Source organism: Pelophylax lessonae (assembly GCF_965119305.1).
Source record: "Pelophylax lessonae genome assembly, chromosome: 3".
Classification (NCBI taxonomy): domain Eukaryota; kingdom Metazoa; phylum Chordata; class Amphibia; order Anura; family Ranidae; genus Pelophylax; species Pelophylax lessonae.
Window position 1 is genome coordinate 37,812,105 of NC_138770.1, and position 21,364 is coordinate 37,833,468.

General features: G+C 45.3%; 2 protein-coding genes across 2 annotated transcripts in view; one reads left to right on the top strand and one right to left on the bottom strand.

Moving 5' to 3' along the window:
- The window catches only part of LOC309549994 (uncharacterized protein), a 277,984-nt gene extending 256,627 nt beyond the window's left edge, over positions 1–21,357 (bottom strand). The window contains exon 1 of the mRNA XM_082250468.1: positions 21,320–21,357. The gene's annotated coding sequence lies outside the window, so the exon portion shown is untranslated. The remainder of the gene's footprint in view (positions 1–21,319) is intronic.
- The window catches only part of LOC309550283 (uncharacterized protein), a 1,519,274-nt gene that overhangs the window by 856,992 nt on the left and 640,918 nt on the right, over positions 1–21,364 (top strand).

The window sequence follows — 21,364 nt, forward strand, 5'->3', positions numbered from 1 at the left end:
GACGGCGCCCCACCACTGTCCCTTGGAAGTTTTGCCCCCTCCTCCGCTGCCGAGCCAATTCGAACACGCAGCGCGCTTCACGCATGCGCAGTAGGGACCCGCCTGTGGAGCCGCAAGGCTTCACTGCCGGGTTCCCTTACCTGCAATGGCAGTGGCAGCACCCGACAGCCGATGGAAACATGGGCCGCTATGCCAACATCGCTGGACTCCAGGACAGGTAAGTGTCCTAATATTAAAAGTCGGCAGCTACAGTATGTGTAGTTGCTGACTTTTAATTTTTGGAGGGGGAGGCTGGAACACCGCTTTAATTTTTGGCATCAAAAGACACAGTAGGGCTTATTTTCGGGGTAGTAATGTGCTGTCTTCTCACCCCCTCCCTGCCTGTCAGGAATCCCCGGTGTGATCTGAGTAAAAGTGTTTGTATAATCCTGGAATCCACTCTATTATTAGTATTATATAATGTCCATTGTGTGTGTTCCTGTATTATAATTGTGCCAAATATCTTCGTTACAGCGCCGCTCAGCGATTCCGTGGACCCGCCGGAGCTCTCTTCCCCGCTCTTTGCACTGCAGAGGGGAAGGGCTGAGATCCCCCGCTGACAGCTGGGAGAAGAGGAGGAGAGCAGCGGGAGGTCAGCTGAGTACCGAAGGTATTTGGCACAATTACAATACATGAACACACACATTGGACATTATATAAAAAAGTAATAGAGTGGATTCTAGGATTTTACAAACACTTTTAAACTAGGGCTTATTTTCGGGGTAGGGCTTATATTGCAGCCCTCCCCCGAAAATCACTGTAGGTCTTATTTTCAGGGTAGGTCTTATTTTCAGAAAAACACAGGATTTCAGCTATATTGTGAGAGAAGAGAGAGCAGTGTGCTTGTAGATAGCTGTCTTATTTTTTGTGTTTTCACTATGGATCCCATCATGAGCATGTGTGAGGAAATGCTTCTGATGTTGCTGTTTCTGAGGCTCCAACGACGTAGAAAGGTCCAGAGTTCACCGTTACTGGACTCATCCATTGATGCAGGCAACAGCATGTGGTGAATTCTATTTTTTTTCAACATTTTAATATGTTCAAAAAATGATCAGAAATATTTTCCCCTTTTAAAGCACTTATAAATGCAAACGTGCATAAACGCAGTTCACTGCGAGTACAAGCATTTGGCGTTTGAAATGCTGGTACGCTACAGTCCTGAACGCAATTTTCTGCTTTCAAAAAAATGCCTGTAACCTCAACTGTCTCTAAACTACTATAAACGACTGACATGAGCAGGGCTGCCATCGGGGGGGGGTACAGCCCATACACATATCACCTTTACCCTCAGCTTCTTTAGCAAGGCAGTGGTCATCTTGGAGGTGTGTTTGGGGTCGTTATCATCTTGGAATACTGCTCTGTGGCCCAGTCTCTGAAGGGAGGGGATCATGCTCTGCTTCAGTATGTCATAGTACATGTTGGCATCCCTCAATGAACTGTAGCTCCCCAGTGCCTGCAGCACTCATGAAGCCCCAGACCATGATCCCACCACCATGCTTGATTGTAGGCAAGACACACTTGTCTTTGTACTCCTCACCTGGTTGCCGCCACACACGCTTGACACCATCTAAACCAAATAGGTTTATCTTGGTCTCATCAGACCACAGGACATGGTTCCAGTAATCCATGTCCTTAGTCTGCTTGTCTTCAGCAAACTGTTTGTGGGCTTTCTTGTGCATCATCTTTAGAAGAGGATTCCTTCTGGGACGACAGCCATGCAGACCGATTTGATGCAGTGTGCAGCGTATTGTCTGAGCACTGACAGGCTGACCCCCCACCCCTTCAACCTCTGCAGCAATGCTGGCAGCACTCATACATCTATTTCCCAAATACAACCTCTGGATAGGATGCTGAGCACGTGCACTCAACTCCTTTGGTCGACCACGGCAAGGCCTGTTCTGAGTGGAACCTGTCCTGTTAAACCACTGTACAGTCTTGGCCACCATGCTGCAGCTCAGTTTCAAGGTCTTGGCAATCTTCTTATAGCCTAGGCAATCTTTATGTAGAACAACAATTCTTTTTTTCAAATCCTCAGAGAGTTCTACCAATATTAGTGAAGGAGAGCGATAACACCAAATTTAACATACCTGCTCCCCATTCACACCTGAGACCTTGACAATTGAGTACTGTCCATGATACTTTTTTTATTTGCACTAACATACAATTTTTCAGGACAAGCTTTCGGGGTATGTCCCCTTCTTCAAGATCCAAGCAGTACTGATTCACAAAATGTTTAGCAGAATGGTAAAAAAAAAAAACACAAAATCTCTAAGCCAAAGGAAAAAAAAGAGAAAACCAACAAACATAAACAAATTTAACTGGCAATGGTCATAACTCTCGAACATGGGAAAAGTTTGGACTTGAACCACAAACCCTATTAAAGTCTACGCGGAGCCGAACTAGAAATATCAAAAGTGACCGATTTAAAGGCTTATATGCAAGTTATTGGCTATAAAAAGAGTATGGGGGCGGGTACTGCCTTAGGGGACATGTATTAAAGAAATAAAAGTTTTTAAAAAGGGATTGTTTTTAAAGGAGCAGTAGTTTTAATGATGCATGAAGTGAAACAATAAAAAAGAATAATTCCCTTAAATATAGTGCCTGGGGATCCCCTTAGTCTTCCCCTAAAGTGTCGCATCTGTACCAAGTATGGAACCTGCTGCAGCAATAATGACATTTCTAAAGCAAATAAATTACATTCAAATTGATTTTCCCTGCAAGCTTTCTTTATTTTATGTAAACAACGGCTTGGTGTAAGATCCTGGTACTTTCAGTACCTTCTAGCCTCTTACTTCTGGGTTGCGTTCCACCATTCAGGTAGATGGAACGCATATAGCTGCATGTCACTTTAACAACTGATGACGTCATCACTAGGCGCCTCTCTGAGCGGCTATTTCAACCGACGGTCTGCACTCACAAGGTGTTCGTGCAACCGCTCATAATACAAGCCTGACTGACGCTGCCGTATCCTCCAGCTATCTTCCCTATACCTGGACTGACCGGAGCCTCGCTACTTGATCCTTTACCTCGCTACCTGATCCTTTACCTCGCTACCTGATCCTTACCCTCGCTCACCAGCCTGTGATAAGTACCCCGCAGGGGATCCCTTCCTACCAAACCACTTGCTATATCTTTCTGCATAATAAGAACTGTTACTAAGCTCTAAGATACATGCTCTCACCATCTATCACCTGCATCGCTACCTAGAGTGTTAGCTCTTGAACCTACTACCACCTGTAACCTATATCCTTGTGTTTGCTTAGCATATCCTGTACACTTCATCTGTTATCACCTATCACCTATTACCTGTACATGATTGCTATCTCTCCTGCATACTATCTATCACCATCTGCTATCACTCCTGCAACATTACTACCTGAGTGCTTATTATTATTTGCTATCACTACTCAAGCCTATCCCTTCAGTATATCACCTCACTACTATTGCATAGACCTCTATCACTCCAACAACATCATCTCTGAGTGTTTGTATGTGTGCATACTGAAGCAGGCTGAACCACCATGATGAGTCAAGAGAGTTGGATAAGGTGATTCAACACATCTCTACACGACTACTGAGTGGAAATTCTGCAGCTGCAAATCCAGTTCACAAAATCAAACCCCAGAGCGTTACACTTGTGGAGCCAGTATGTATGATGATGCTACAATTTAGTTCACTCAGAACAAGATTAGAGATTTTTTGGATAATTTCTAGTTTCTTTTGCAGACTTTGGATAGCAGTAACAGGTGTGGAAAAATTGGGAACAGAAGAAAAGAGAAGGTGGTGGACTGGCTTACTAAACCCTCCTCATCCTTCTCATTCCCTATCACCCAAGCAGAGACTAGTGTGCAGTGCACTGCAGCAGCCAGAGTGGCATAATTTGAATCCTTGTCCACAGCTACTCCTGCCGTAGCTCCAGCATCATGCATGGAAGAAAACATTTTTGATAATTGGATGTTAGGAGAAGTTCAGCCATTCCTCATCCTTTCTATCCATCATGCATGGAAGAGTCAGCTGACTTATTTGAATACAGTGTCAGCCACTTGCTCCTTCAGGATGCACAAGCATTACTTGATTCTGAGGTTGAGGAAGGTAAGAACATGAGCCGACAGAGAGGGGACAACTCTGATTATCAACAAATTTTCATGTTCTCCCAGCCACAGCGTATTGCCAAGTTGGCTCCAGTGGTGATAAGGATAGAGGGGATACTGATGATGAGGTCACTGAAACTACGTGGGTGCCGGATAGAGCTGTGCAGGAAAGTGAGGGGCAGGCACAACCCCAACAAGGCAGGATGTCCTCCAGAGGCAGCCATCATGGAAGAGTAAAGAACAGCACCTTATTCCATCAGATTGTGGAGCTGTTATCTCCCAGCCCACTTCCCACAGGTCAGTTGTCTGGGCCTTTTTTAGCGCAGGTGTAGCCAATGGCACTGTTGCAATTTTCAATCTCTGCCGCAAGCAGATCAAGCATGGCAAAAACACCAGCCATTTGGGTACCACATGCTTGACAAGGCATTTAACCTCCCACCACTCAGCCCGTTGGCAAGAGCACCTGAAAGCCACACAAAAGCGACACAATTCTTCTCACTACTCACTACTTTATCTCTACCCCCTGCTATATCTCATGACCTCTCAGCAGCCTCCACTGAAAGGGATGATGGTGTAGCAAAGGGTGTCACAGGTCCTTGCAACACGTCTGCCAGCAACACTCCACCAGCTGTAGAGTATAGAGGCAAATTTCTCTTTCTCTGCAATGCAAAAAAAACAGTATTTGGTTGGCTGAAATTCAGCGGGAATTCCGCCTGCCCATAAACCGCCTGATTTGTGACATGCCTACCACTTAGAACTCAACTTTGGTAATCCTGCGGCGGCTGCACATGCAGCAGAAGGCCATCAACAAGTACCTATGTGGGTATGGCACACAGATAGGCTCAGGGGAGCTTAGCTTTTTTTCTCCATGCCAATGGCTGCTGATAAAGGATGCATGCACTGTACTGCCACCATCTGAGGAGGCGACAAGGATGGTGAACCATGATGATGCATGCATCAATGACACAATCCCTCTTGCGTTCCTCCTGGGGCATACTCTGCATGGCATTATGGACAGGGCACTTGAGGCAGAGCAGCAGAAGGAAGAGGAGGACTTTCTTTCCTATCAAGATCTGCTTTATGCAGACACCATTTTTGTGACACCACAGAACACACAAGAGGAGAAGGAGGAGGATTCTGGCTGTTTAGAAGGCATTGAAGCAAAGGAAGACATACATCAATCCTTCAGACATGGTTTTCAATCCCCAGAAACCTTGAAAGTAGTACATGGCTGGGAGGAGGCAGTTCCAGATAATGTAATCCTCAGTGACCCCAAGGACTCTGCTTCTCATGCCTCCACAAACTTGTGGTGCATGAGCTCCCTTATTCTTGAAAGCCTCTGAAAGGAATCCAAGAATTCATGGCATCAGGAAGAAGGGTCATTAATAGTTGGCAGCCCTCATTGACCACCGTTACAAGGGTAAAGTCTCGGAACTCATCCTGCCCTCGCAGAGGGAGCACAGGATGAAATATCTCAAGGACACCTTAAAGAGTAGTTTATGTAATGCCTTTCCAGATTCTGATAGGTTACAGTCTCACGGAAAAGCTAGTTTATTTTCGTACAACACGGGACACAGAGCCATAAATCATCTCATGTGGATTGTATTGTCACCTTTAGGTGAAGGACACTGGCAACCAATCAGAAAGGATTCCCCCCTATATAACCCCTCCTACACAGGAAGTACCTCCATTTTTTCGCCAGTGTCTAAAGGTGATGGTCACTGTGGAGAGTTTCTCCACATTTTCTCTTCAAATGAAGATAGAAGATATGCTTCATACCCCAAAGATCACTGAATCTAAGGGGTTAGCTATCAGATCCATCCTAAACAGTCAACGGACTAAAAAGATGGTACCTGAGCCTCGGGAAGCAGATACAAGGTTTTGCCTGTAATGCTGTCATTTTTAGGCGCTGGACCCTGGGATCCAGACCATTGGAATACCAAACCCCAAAGGCGCGCCGTGCAGGGTGCTCTACAGGTCCAAGGCCGTGGCCCCGCTAAAACAAGGGGAACCAGTACTTGAAGGTCGCTAAGACAAAGCTTGCCGTGATGGGTGAAGATTGGATTCCTGTTTGAAAACAGAATCCTGCGGCAGGACTGGTGAGTCCAATTTAAAATATTTACATATACAGCAAACCTTGAACATAAAAATTGCTGGCATAATTGCAAATTGTAAATATTTTATGCACTGTTCCTTTTAAAGATAACAGAGACCAAGTGCCATATGTATCCCTCCATAAAACTATGATGGTTATGCTTGCAAGTCACATTTTGTTGAGGCAGTTGTGGGATTGTTGCAAAGTTGTTTTTAAATCATTATTTCTTTGCCTATTGTTATCACATTCTTTTCTACCTTGAGCTGATCACCTGAAAGGTATCAGCTGTGACAAACAAGATTCAGCCTAAGCTGCTCTCACCCCATATGTTTGTACAAACCTGATTCCAAAAAAGTTTCCACAATATAATGATGTTGAAAGTGAGACATTTTGAAATGTCATGCCAAATAATGGCTCATTTTGGATTTCATGAGAGCTACACATTCCAAAAAAGTTGGGACAGGTAGCAATAAGAGGCCGGAAAAGTTAAATTTACATATAAGGAAAAGCTGGAGGACCAATTTGGAACTTATTAGGTCAATTGGCAACATGATTTGGTATAAAAAGAGTCTCTCAGAAGTCAAGATGGGCAGAGGATTACCAATTCCCCCAATGTTGCGGTGAAAAATAGTGGAGCAATATCGGAAAGGAGTTTCTCAGAGAAAAATTGCAAAGAGTTTGAAATTATCATCATCTACAGTGCATAATATCATTCAAAGATTCAGAGAATCTGGAACAATCTCTGTGTGTAAGGGTCAAGGCCAGAAAACCATACTGGATGCCCGTGATCTTCGGGCCCTTAGACGGCACTGCATCACATACAGGAATGCTACTGTAATGGAAATCACAACACAGGCTCAGGAATGCTTCCAGAAAACATTGTCAGTGAACACGATCCACCGTTCCATTCGCCGTTGTCGGCTACAACTCTATAGGCCAAAAAAGAAGCCATATCTAAACATGATCCAGAAGCGCAGGTGTTTTCTCTGGGCCAAGGCTCATTCAAGATGGACTGTGGCAAAGTGGAAAACTGTTCTGTGGTCAGACGAATCAAAATTTGAAATTCTTATTGGAAAACTGGGACGCCATGTCATCCGGACTAAAGAGGACAAGGACAACCCAAGTTATCAGCGCTCAGTTCAGAAGCCTGCATCTCTGATGGTATGGAGTTGCATGAGTGCATGTGGCATGGGCAGCTTACACATCTGGAAAGGCACCATCAATGCTGAAAGGTATATCCACGTTCTAGAACAACATATGCTCCTCTCCAGACGTCGTCTTTTTCAGGGAAGACCTTATGTTTTCCAACATGACAATGCCAGACAATATACTGCATCAATTACAACATCATGGCTGCGTAGAAGAAGGATCCGGGTACTGAAATGGCCAGCCTGCAGTCCAGATCTTTCACCCATAGAACACTTGGCGCATCATAAAGAGGAAGATGCAACAAAGAAGACCTAAGACAGTTGAGCAACTAGAAGCTTGTATTAGACAAGACTGGGACAACATTCCTATTCCTAAACTTGAGCAACTTGTCTCCTCAGTCCCCAGACATTTTCAGACTGTTATAAAAAGAAGAGGGGATGCCACACAGTGGTAAACATGGCCTTGTCCCAACTTTTTTGAGATGTGTTGATGCCATGAAATTTAAAATCAACGTATTTTTCCCTTAAAATTATACATTTTCTCAGTTTAAACATTTGATATGTCATCTATGTTGTATTCTGAATAAAATATTGAAAATTGAAACTTCCACATCATTGCATTCTGTTTTTATTCACAATTTGTAAAGTGTCCCAACTTTTTTAGAATCGGGTTTGTAGTTTTCGCCTTGGCGCATAAGCGTCCGCCTGTTCATCTCTGCCTTGATAGCGTGTCTACAGCGTTGGCCTATTCGTGCGTGCGGGAATCTTCACCTTTAAGTACAGGTGTACGCTGCATGGAGGGCGTGTTCAAATGCAATTGCCGTGCACGTGGATGCCGCATACCACGTCGCACATGAGCTACACTGCATAAATGGGCGAATTTTGGAAGGAACTGTTTCCAACACACCAGCCTCTGTCAGAGGCTGAAGGAGACACAGAGCAGCAGAGGCTGGGTTGCTGTGTGTGTATGTTACTGGCACAAACAGGTCCTGTATCTTGGGATTATCAGTGCTGTGTGCAGTAGGCTGTATAAGCTTGGCACTAGCCTTGAGTACACTTAAGATAGTACCTCAAGTCTGTCTTGCTTTAAAGCAATGTCTGCTTGTAAAAGGGCCGGGGGGGGGGGGGCACAGTTGGAAGAGGCTCTGTGATGCCTCCATCAGGCCTTGAAGGTCCTAGCCGTGCTTCCACTGTATTTACCCTTCCTGAAGAGCCATTACGGTTGTCAGGCATAGTGGATATCAGTGGCGGCTGGGGCTCCATCGGTCGGGGGGCGGCAGATGGACCTGGCCACGGACCCCCCCCATCACTCCAGAGTCCAGTCCACACCATATCCCCCCCCCAGGCACCAGTTCACTTACCTTGTTCCTCCGGACTGACAAGCGGCAACGGCTTCCCCCTCAGTCTCCTCCATATCCCCTCTCGGCGGCCGTCTGCTCCTCCAACAATAGGATACCTTCTCCTTTGGCCAATTGGGAAACAGGTCACAGGACCTGCTTCCTGATTGGCCAGGAGGAGAATCAGTGTGCCAATAGCAAATATTCATTCGCTATTGTCACACAACTGGGTGGGCTCAGGGCACAGTGCTCTGCGCCCCGAGCCCACCCTGTTTTGAAGCATATTAGAGCCTCTGGCTCTAATCACGTGCTTAAAAAAAAAAAACCCTAATTGGAATCCATGCATCCGGCACCCTGCATGTAGATTAGGGGGCCGGATGCATGGATAGGGGGGGCAGCCCCCCTGCACCACTAATGGATGGGCCGCCACTGGTAGCTTCTCCGAGTACTTCTGCCACAACCTACGTCACTAAGAATTTTGCATCGGCATTAGCCAGCCTTGAGGGTAGGATTGCTGGCATGATTTCAGCATCACAAGGAGGGAGGAAACCTCATAGATCCCATTCATCTGAGCCACCCCCTGAATCACTTCAGGATTGGGCAGAGGATGTGGAAGAATTAGCTGATGGTGACCCTATGGAAGGCCAAGCTAAGGTTTCCACTTCTGGGGAGTCAGGGTCAGGCCTCTCAGACCCAGAGATTGTTTATTCAGTCTCTTACTAAAATGGTCCAGTCTGAATACAAATTTCCTCCCTTAGAGACAGCTGAAGTCTCTTTTTCCTCTCTAGGCTCATTGCTCCATACTCATAGTCCTCAGACGTTTCCCATACATCTGCTCTTGGAGTAAGAAATGTATAACGATTGGGACCATCCTGATAGGATTTTTGTTCCTCCCAAAAGGTTTTCACTATTGTATCCTATGGAGGAAAAATTAACCAAGAAATGGAATATAACCACTGTGGATGCTGCCACTTTTGCAGTTAATAAGAATTTAACCTGTCCTGTGGATAATGCCTAGGTTTTTAAAGACCCAGCGAATAAGTAGTTGGAATCTTTATTGAAAGCCTCCTTTGCGTTTGCAGGTTTTGCGATACAACCAGCAGTAGCGGCCATTGGGGTTTGTCAGTCTTTGAAAGACCGTATGAAGTGAGTGTCCAAGACAATTCCTTCTCAAGGAGAGTCTGTGGAAGATCTGTTAGATCTACCTCACACTTTGTTTTGCAGTGGATGCTCTTACGGACTCCATAAGGCAAATGTCACGGTTTGCTCTGATAACAGTGCATATGCGCAGAATCCTTTGGTAAAAAAATTGGTCTGCAGAATCACCATGTAAAAAAAATACTGGATGTCTTCCCTTTTGAGGGAGAATGCCTTTTTGGTGATGATCTGGATAAGTATATCCAAAAGATCTCAGGCGGGAAGAGTACATTGCTGCCTGTAAAAAGGAAGTGCAAGCATCCTTCTTTTAAAATCCCCAGCACTCATACTACCAGTGCTTCCAGTTCCAGGCAGTGGCAACGACCTCAACCTTCTGGATCCGGTACCAAGCCTTCAGGGCAGGGTCAGAAAAAGCCCTGGGCTCCGAAATCAGACAAGTCTTCCACTAAGCCTACTCTGTGAAGGGGCGCCCCACTCATGTGGGGGGGGGGGGGGAAGCTGCAGCAGTTCTCAAAGGTTTGGGTGGATTTGATCCAAGACAACTGGGTTATCTCCACCATTTCACAGGGTTACAAACTGGAATTTCGGGTGTTCCCGTATCCCCGGTTTATAAGGTCAGGTATACCGACAGATCCCCTCTTTCTGGTATTAGACTAGCTGAAGGCTCACAAAGTGATAATAGAGGTTCCGGAGAACAAAAAGTTCAAGGGTTTTTATTCAAACCTGTTCATAATCCCCAAACCAAACGGGGATGTGAGACCTATTCTGGATTTCAAAGCTTTAAACCAGTTTCTGAACATTCGTACTTTCCGTATGGAGTCTATTCGTTCAGTCATAGCCTCCCTGCAGGGCGAGGAATTTGTAGCATCCATAGACATCAAGGATGCATATCTTCACGTGCCTATATTCCAGGCTCATCAAAAGGTTCCTATGCGTTGCAATAGGAAACCGTAATTTTCAGTTTGTATCCCTGCACTTTAGGTTAGCCACAGCTCCAAGAGTTTTCACAAAGATCCTAGCTCCAGTATTGGCTGCCCTAAGGTCCCGAGGGATATCTACAATAGTATATCTGGATGATCTATTACTAATAGATCGATCAGCTTCGGCTCTAAGCCGAATTGTCCTCCAGACAGTACAGTTCCTAGAAGGTCTGGGTTGGATACTGAACTTGGTAAAGTCAGCATTACAGCCAGTCCAGCATCTGGAATATCTGGGTCTTCTTGTGGACACAGTACAGGCAAAGATATTCTTGCCAACAAGAAAGGTCACAGACCTAAAGGATCTGTTTCAGTCCGTAGTAAGGCTGAGATATCCTTCTACAGTAAACGCCACTCCATCGCGGGGGTTACGTTCTGGACCCACCCGCGAAAAGTGAAAATCCGCGAAATAGAAAGACCCTATTTAAATACACCCTAGGCATGTTTTGTTAACTTTTTTAATAGCATTTAAAGGCCTTTAAACACACTTTTAAGCAATAGAAACACATAAAAGATAGAGGGAGAGCAAGAGCAATGTAAAACGCAAAAATATTGTGCTAACAGTATACTGTACAGTACAGTAAAAAAAAAAAGAGTACTGTATGTACATACAGTACTGTACTCAGCAGAAAAGAAGATGACGATAAGCAGCAAATAAGAGCATCTACTGTTCTTCTGAAGGCGCAGGTTCAGCAGGTGCTTCTTCAGGTATAGGTGGGTATATAAGTGGGTGGAACCTCCACTTCTACATCAGACGTGGCCGTGGAGGTACTTGGGGTGGATGCGGCCTTCTTTTGGGCGAGGAGGTTCTTGTACACCTGGATGGCTCCACCAATGCTGTTATGGAACTGGAGTGAACGAACCATGTCAGGATCCCACTCAGCTAACATCTGTTTCAGGTCATTGGCCGTACGCATGACCCTCCCAAGGGGCTCAATTGACAAGCCTTCATCTTCTTCCTCCTCCTCCTGTTCCTCCTCACTCACTGACTTGGTGAGTTCTGTCAGATTCTCATCGGTTAGTGGAGCTGAATGGGTTTCAATTAGGTCATTGACGTCGTCCTGGGTCATATCCTGAAAACCTTCACCTCCTAGCAACTTCGCCAGCCTAATTGCCTTGTCCACAGCTGAATGATGAACTTTGTCAGGAGTGAACCCTTCATAATCGTGAATAATTTCTGGCCAAAGCTTCTTCCAACAGGCATGCAGGGTCTCCTTCTTCATCTCCTTGAGGGCCTTTTGTATGTTCTCCAGACAGGTTGCAATGGTGTAATTACACCAGTAGTCCTTCAAATTGAAATTTTCATCATTGTTCATGGATTCGACAAGATGATTCAAGGAGTTGCGAGTGTACAGCGCCTTCAATGCTCATATCTCACCCTGGTCCATGGGCTGAATTAAAGACGTGGTGTTGGGTGGAAGGAACTCAACTTGCACTCCTTCGTAAGATAGATCCATAGCGTGGCCTCCTGCATTATCCATCAGCAGAAGCACCTTAAAATCAAAGCCAAGATTGGCAAGGTAGACCTTGACGGCTGGGATGAAACAATTATGGAACCACTCAGTTGTGAGGCGTTTAGTCATCCAAGCCTTAGGATTATGCATCCAATGGACTGGTAGCTGGTTCTTGTTTTTATGCTTCAGTCCTCTAGGGTACTTGGCCTTGTAGATCAGGGCTGGCTTGATCATAAACCCAGCAGCATTTCCACACATAACCAAGGTTACTCTGTCCTTATAAGCCTTAAATCCAGGGGCTCGGGCTTCCTACTTCATGATGTAGGTCCGTTTGGGCATTCTCTTCCAAAACAAACCGGTCTCAGCCATATTAAAGACTTGCACTGGTTGGTACCCACCCTCCTCGATGATACTCTTGAAGGTCTCATTGGTGTACCTTGCAGCAGCTTCTTTGTCGGCAGATGCAGCTTCACCTTGCAATGAAACGCTCTTCAACTGATAGCATTTCTGGAAGCGGTCAAACCATCCCTTGCTGGCAGAAAAGCCTCCTGATGAAGATGTACTAGAAGGCTGATCAGGATTGTCGCTGTGCGACTGTTCGGCGCCTCCTTCAGAGCCTCCTTGATTGGCAAAAGTGCTGTACAGCTTCTTTGCCCGAGTCCTGATGGTGTTACCATCCAATGTGATGCTTTTTTTCCTGCAATCTTGGATTCAAATGGCCAACGCAGTTTCCATCCGAACAATGTTTTTATTACGGGAAGAAACAACTCTTTTTGAAGCTTGGTTGATGGACAGTGCAGCGGTTGCCCTGATATTCTTCTCATTCTTGTTGATGTAGTGAATCATTAACTCATTCATACCATAATGGCGGGCTACAGCAGCATAACTTTGTCCTTCCTTTATCATATCAAGAAGTTTCACCTTCTCCTGAATCGTAAGGAACTTCCTCTTCTTTTTTGGCTCACCAGGAGCCTTAGCCTTAGATGATGGGCATTTGGGTGGCATCCTTGCTTGTGGTTGGCAAAGGAGCACATCTGCGGATGCTCCGAATCTCGTTACCGCCCCCTCTAATGTCACCGCGCTTGGTGCTGTCCATGAGCGAGGCATGCATTCCCACACGAAATGCCGAAATATTACCACAATATCAGAATTAATAGGTCCTAATTAAAATAGCGCGATATATCGGGACCGCAAAAACTGAACCGCGATATAGCGGGGGTTTACTGTATACATCTTTGCATGAAGTTATTGGGGAAGATGGTCTCCGCATTCGAGGCAGTTCCCTATGCTCAATTCCATGCCAGACCCTTAAAGAACAACATTCTGTCTATGTAGACGGGAAAGGTTCAGTCTCTGGTACCAAGAGCATGTCAGAGTCTGAATTGGTGGTTGTTAAGAAATCTGGAGAAGGGGAAATCCTTTCTTCCAGTGACCTGGAAATTGGTGACGACAGATGCCAGTCTTTCCGGCTGGGGAGCGGTTGTTGAGGAAGTTACTGTCCAGGAGAAATGGTCTTGGGTAGAGAAAAGTCTCCCCATCAATGTTTTGGAAATCCGAGCCAGCCAGTCAGTCGGGCTTTGAAATTCTGGACGTCCAGGCTTCAGGATCACCCTGTCAGGGTACAATCCGACAATGCCACGGCTGTGGCTTATATCAACCATCAAGGAGGCACAAAGAGTTGGTCAGCCCAGAAAGAGGTGGACTTCATTCTGTTTTGGGCAGAGAAGTTTGTGCCATGCCTGACAGCATTTTTCATTCTGGGAATAGAGATCTGGCAGGCAGACTTTTTGAGTCATCAACAGATGTTTCTGGGGGAATGGTCCTTACACCCCAAGATTTTTCAATCAATTTGCCTACGCTGGGGGGTCCCATACGTAGATCTGTTGGCATCCAGGTTCAACAACAAGTTGAAGAGATTTGTGTCCAGGACCAGGGATCCACTTGCAGTCGGAGTGGATGCTTTGGTGACTCCTTTGAAAGAATATTCTCAGATTTATGCCTTTCCTCTGGTGCAGCTGATACAGCGTCTGTTATGCAGGATCCAACTAGAGGGGAAACCAGTAATTGTGGTAGCTCCAGCATGGCCGAGGAGGGTTTGGTTTGCACAAATCCAGAGCTTGGCAGTGACGAGGCTTTGGGCTCTTCCACTGTGCCCGGACCTACTCTCTCAAGGTCCAATGTTCCACCCTGCTGTACGGTCTCTAAATTTGACGGCTTGGTTATTGAAGCCTTAATCTTGAAGGAGCGGGGTGTATCTGGCCCTGCAGTTTATATGCTGATAAAAGCTAGGAAACCAGTCTCTAGAAACATTTATTACAGGGTCTGGAAATCCTACATTGCCTGGTACTCTTGCAGAGACAGGGCGCCCAAACAACCAGTGGATGAAAAGCAGCTCCGATGGTTGCAGAGTCAGATCAGTGAGAAGGCTGGAAGTTAGGGAGCGCTTCTGGTAATAATTGTATTAATGAAATCAGTCACAAACACCTTATAGTAAATGGCATAATGGTGGAAAAAAATTAAAAAAGGCTCCACTCCAGGGAAAGGTCCAATAACACACAGTTTATTGCATAAAATCAATAGAAGTTAAAAACACACACTGATCGGATGTCAGGCTGAGCCGTGTACTTGCCCCCCACCGCCGATGTACTGCTAGCTGGGTTTCTGCCCAGTGTCAACGTCGCCAGCAGGCATCCGTGCCGTCACAAGGATGGATGGATGCCTGATGTGACAGGGCTCCAGGTGGACCAACGGTACACAGACCGATACAGGAAACCCTTGTTCCGGACAGCTGAAACGGTGACGGCGCGGGAGATGACATCACTCCACCGCACCGGCAAGAGACAGGGAGGAAGAGCCTACGACTTCTACAGTGGAAGAGCCAATGGTCCCGTCACCATGACTTGCCGGTGGAGTGACGTCATCTCCCACACCGCCACCAATTCAGCTGTCCGGCGCAAGTGTTTCCTGTATCGGTCTGTGGACCGTTGGTCCACCCGGAGCCCTGTCACATCAAGCATCCATCCATCCTTGTGACAGCACGGATGCCTGCTGGCGATGTTGACACTGGCCAGTCCGCAGACTCCGTTGCCTGGCTGACATTTGTCAAAATGAATCTGTCCTGTATTAGCAACAGCTACTGTATCAAGCCGATTTCACTGATTAAGTGTTTTTGGGCTCTGGAATGTCTGCAAGACTGTCTAGGCTGCCTAGCTATGTTGGTATGGTTTTTATCTTGAAGTAATTTTTTGGTATAGGTTTCATTGGCACAATTAAAGTGATACTAAAGCATCGTTTTTTTGTGTAGTGGTTTTGCACAGAGCAGTCCAGATCTTCCTCTTCAGTCTTTGGCACTCCTGGCCCCTCCCTCCCTCCTGAGTGCCCCCCGCAACAAGCAGCTTGCTGTGGGGGCACCCGAGCCAAGCTGCAGCTTTGGCTAGGCCCCGCCCCATCTCTCTCCTCATTGACTTTGATTTACAGCAGTGGGAGGGAATGGCACTACTCTGCTGTCTCAGCCAATGAGGAGGGAGAGTCCTGGGCAGCTGAGTCTCTCCTGAAACATCACTGGATATAGGTGGGATCAGGTGAGTATTAGGGGGGCTGCTGTACACAGATTTTTTATCTTTATGTATATAATGCACCTTCTGCCTTTAAAACCACTTTAACGCCCAAGGACAAATTTTTCCGCACCTGTTTGACAGGCCATCTAAAGTATTTCCCATTTTAAATCAATGGTTGGGTTTAATACTGTTTGCTTAAATAACTTTTATCCTTTGATGTCCACTGTACTCTTAAGCGTATGATCTCAGTTATTACTGTATATGAAACCATGCCAAACATAGGAAACTATGGGGTCTACTTATAGAAAATTTGTTGGACGATTGTAACAATCATTCATTTAGCCATTACATATTATACCTGTGATTTCCTATGATCCTCAGCTCCATCTAGTTACCATAATGGGGAATTTTCCTGAAAAACCTCAATCAGTAAAAATAGCACATTACTGCAATATGACCACTGGATGGAGCAAAGGGAATCACTGTATGAAATAAAATATGACCAATATTCATAACAGCTGTGTGAATGCTAGTCATTTATTCAATTAATAAAAAGGAAAAAAGGCCGCTAAGTGTTTGTGAAAACTTACACCACAAAAAAAAATGTAATTGTTACTATTCATTGGCTATCATTGGCCAACACTTCATCCATGTCTTTGGTGATCTCTGATCTCCTTATGAAGGGTTTCTTACATGATGAAGATCAGCCATGGAGTATATCTGAGGTGTATATCAGGGTGTGCTTCTTCTCCACATGAGCATCAGCAACATTCATATAGAAGACATTTCCCACATTCAAGGTACTAATACACCTCAAGGGTTGTGTGGGATCCTTGATGTACAGGAAGACAGGACTTCATTGAAGGAATACGGCTTCTCCCCCATGTGAGATCTCTGATGTCTGTATAGAATGGACGTCTGTGAAAAACTTTTCCCGCACTCAGGACAGGAATACGGCTTCTCCCCTGTCTGAGATCTCTGATGTATTTGAAAATTTGACTTCTGTGAAAAACATTTCCCGCACTCAGTACAGGAATACAGCTTCTCCCCCATCTGAGATCTCTAATGTCTGTAAAGATTGGATGTCTGTGAAAAACTTTTCCCACACTCAGGACAGGAATACAGCTTCTCCCCCGTGTGAGATCTCTGATGTCTGTATAGAATGGACGTCTGTGAAAAACTTTTCCCGCACTCAGGACAGGAATACGGCTTCTCCCCTGTCTGAGATCTCTGATGTATTTGAAAATTTGACTTCTGTGAAAAACATTTCCCGCACTCAGTACAGGAATACAGCTTCTCCCCCATCTGAGATCTCTAATGTCTGTAAAGATTGGATGTCTGTGAAAAACTTTTCCCACACTCAGGACAGGAATACAGCTTCTCCCCCGTGTGAAATCTCTGATGTTTTTTTAAGATTGCACTTATCTGAAAAACTTTTCCCACACTAAGAACAGGAATACATCTTCTCTCCAGTGTGAGATCTCTAAAAAACGTTTCCTGCACACAGCACAGGAATACGGCTTCTCCCCCGTGTGAGATCTCTGATGTGTTTGAAGACTAACCTTATGTGAAAAACATTTCCTGCACTCAGAACAGGACTTTATGCCTATTAAGTTTAAATTTAAAACGGAAATACTTCCAGCACTCAGGACAGGGAAACCTCTTATCTGTTGGAAGGACGGCACCGTCCCTCGCAGTCTGAGGTTCCTCAGGATAAGAGGAATACGATGGTCCGGCACTGTCCCTCACAGTCTGAGGTTCCTCAGGATCAGAGGAATACGATGGTCCATCTACACTGTGTGATGCCAGATGGACATTTGAGGTAGCCGGGTTTTCTCCTGGACTATACTGTGTGGTGTCCTCATCTTCTACTTTACAGTCTGGAGACAAAGTGAGACAATCCTCTGAGGTTTTCCTCATCTCCAGTCCATGTACTAAAATATAAATAAAAAGGATTATTACTAGACATGAGCAGATTGGTTCCCCTACACCAGGACTCCGCCCACATCAGGCAGCTTTGTCTCTGAGGATCTTACAATTCCACCCTCAAGGTAACTAGTAAAAGGGTCCTCTGATCTCCTACCAGTTCATGTCTTTATTTATGGACCTTAGTCAGAGAGTGAGGGAACGAGAACTGTCTTTTATAGGGGGGGGGGGACAGTGATGAGGGGATTTTAGGATGAGTGTCCCCACCCCCTCTATCACTCTTTGCCATCTTCCTAACACAAGAACTACTGCACCTGCTTATTTAGTCCATGATTTAGTCACAAATAACAGCAAAGCTGAGCCCCACCAGAGGTCAGAGAGTGAGGATGGGGGGGGGGGGGGGGAGAGAACAACCAAGATGAAGACTGGACTGATCCTTAATCTTAAGACTTCTCCTTCATTATTACTTTCTGTTTTAAGGTTCCAAAGTTTGAGGGCGTTATCACATTATTATCAACATGTAAAAGTCTGTGCTCCAATCAAATCATCAGATATAAACTGTCCAGCTGGTAGAAACTTGGTGAAAAAAGTCTTATGCATTGTACAACTTATTATATGGGATACAGAAGTATATACAGTATAGTGCAGGGGTCAGGAGTTTGTAATGTACAATATAAATGATATAGTGTAAGTGTCAGGACTGATAATATTGGTATTCAATAATTAGTGGAAGCTTAAAAATGTACTTGAGACAAGCTATAGAAGTCCCACACCGCTGCCTCCCATCTCCTTAAACTGCACTCAGTGACTTGGGTCTGAAACTATACAGACATATCCCTTCAATCTGGCACAGCCAGCAGACAACAGAGCAAGTAACCCTGGGAGAAATGTCCTGTCAGAGATCCTGTTAGACCCAGGATATGGGCATATAGTGACCAGAGTATTTCAGGCTGATATTACTCAGTCCTTGCCCTGCTCTGGACCAATCAGTGAGCAGGATGGGTGGAGGAATGTATTTAGTGTTAATGACCCACCTGTGCTGATCTCTGTAGGAGTGTCCTCCTCTATAAATGTCCCCGTTATTCCATCCTCCTCCATAGACTGCTGATCATCTCTCACATACGTCTCTTCTTCTGCTTTAACCTCAAATTCTATTGGATTGGATCTCCACTCTAAATGAAGAAAATTTGTGAAAATATCATCTGTAAAATATAAACTTTAATATTGTGTCATCACATAAAAAACCCCACACATTGTCTCCATGAGTCTGTTTTCTATGCTCCATCTCACTAACCTTGTAACAGTGGGGGATGGTGTGATCTTCCTGTGTGGAATCCCGGGAATACAGAGGACGGGGACATCTCTCTGGTGGGTTCTCATTACTGGATCCATCTGTAGGAAACACACACACTGACTGAATACATTGTTTCTATGTGTTTATCAGATGATGGGGGATCTAGGTGGACCCTCCGTACTGCTCTCTCCTTTACAATAAAGTCTCCTCTTACCCGGTGATGTGAGGGGCGGCTGATTCTCCATCATGACGTCCTTGTAGAGATCCTTGTGTCCTTCTAAATACTCCCACTCCTCCATGGAGAAATAGACAGTGACATCCTGACACCTTATAGGAACCTGACACACACAATGATACAGTCACCATCCAGACACATCCCTTGTCTGTTACTGGATAATGTCCCAGAATCCCCAGCACCGCTCACCTCTCCTGTCAGCAGCTCCATCATCTTCTTGGTGACTTCTAGAATCTTCTGCATGTTGTGTCTCTCAGGTTTTAGGGAGTCACATGGAGGCACTGTGATGGTCATATGATCACCTGACTTCAGAAGAAGAAATCTCTGTATTGAGGAACCAATAGGAATATCATGTTAGAATCCCAGAATCCACCTCACCTCTCCGGTCAGGTCTGTATTTTATTAATAAAGATAAGAGTGATGTCATGTGACCTCCCAGAATCCTCCTCACCTCTCCGGTCAGGTCTGTGTTTTATAAATATAGAGAATAGTGATGTAATGTGACCTCCTAGAATCCTTTTCACCTCTCTGTGAGGTTCATATTTCATTAATAGAGATAAGAGTTATGTCATGTGACCCCCCTCCCAGAATCCTCCCAACATCCTCCCAACCTCCCTGGTCAGGTCTATATTTCATTAATAGAGATAAGCGTGATGACATGTGACCCCCCAGAATCCTCCGAACCTCCCTGGTCAGGTCTATATTTCCTTAATAGAGATAAGCGTGATGTCATGTGACCTTTCCAGAATCCTCCTCCAGTCAGGTCTGCATTTTAGTAATAGAGATAAGAGTGATGTCATGTGACCACACAGAATCCTCCTCACCTCTCCGGTCAGAAGGTAAATGATCTCCAGGGTGAGGTTTAGTATTTTCTCAGTCACGTGACTCCGGTCCTCCTCCATCCTCATTGGTGACATCATTTGATCTATACAGGTCTCCTGAATCTAGACGGATACATTTGGTAAATGAAAGTAAGAATTTTTCGGATGGTATCGGTCACACAATAATAGGATGTGGATGTAAAGGTGGTAATATGATGATTGCTGTACATTTATGATCTACATTTAGTCTGGACTGTTTAGGGTTTGTTACATCTTGGAGGACCTGGGACCCTCTTGGCCTGCCGGATCAGATATTCCCTTTTCTCTGTTGGGTTGGTTTCCTTTCCGAACTGGTTTGCAGCTGAAACTGAATTCCTCTAAGAACAAGTGCTCACCAACGAGTGAAGGAATTCTCTTCTTCCTCTTACTCGATATTCCAGAACTAATCACGTGACCACTGAGACAATAAGATGGTTAAGATTGGCAGTTCTGTAAGCTCTGAAAAAAAAAGTGCAGGCGGGGTGGGAGGGCCATCACAGACCCAGAGACCCCTCTCCCTCCAGCCCCCTATTTTCTCAAAGCCCTACAGCCTGACTACCCCCTCAAGGGTCCCAGAGTCCTTCAACTACATTACCCCTTCAGAGGCCCCTAAAATCTTCAGCTTTACTAAACCCTCACATCCCTTCAGCTCCTCTACTTCCCTGAGAGCCCTCAGTATTGTCCTCCCTCTGACACCAATGATGGAACATATTTTTCATGGCAGGCTGGGGAATGTTTTCTTCCTCCTGACCAGCAATGTAAGTAGCTCTATGCTCCATACTCCTGACCCCTGCACTCCATCATTGTGTTGGCTGCATATTGTAATGATTACCCATTGGCTGCCTGTGTAGTGTAATAACTGCCCTTTGTAGGCCATGTATGGTCAGGATGGTCATTGTCTTGTCTATTGATTGTCAGCGCTGTTTGTTTAGAGGACAATATTACTAGAATTTATCTCCAAAATGAATTGAATGTTCCAGCTCTGTAAAAGGAGAAATGTTTTAACCTTGGAGGGGTTAAAGGGGCTATATATGTGTGTATCATCATCTGCTGGAGATAAAAGACATCACAGTGACTATGGAGGAAGAGGACGGACATGACGGGGGGGGGGGGTTACTGGGTGTAAATAGAAAATAAGATCTTATTACCTCCTCTGCTGCCACTTCCAGCAATGTCTTCTCTCTACTTCCTCC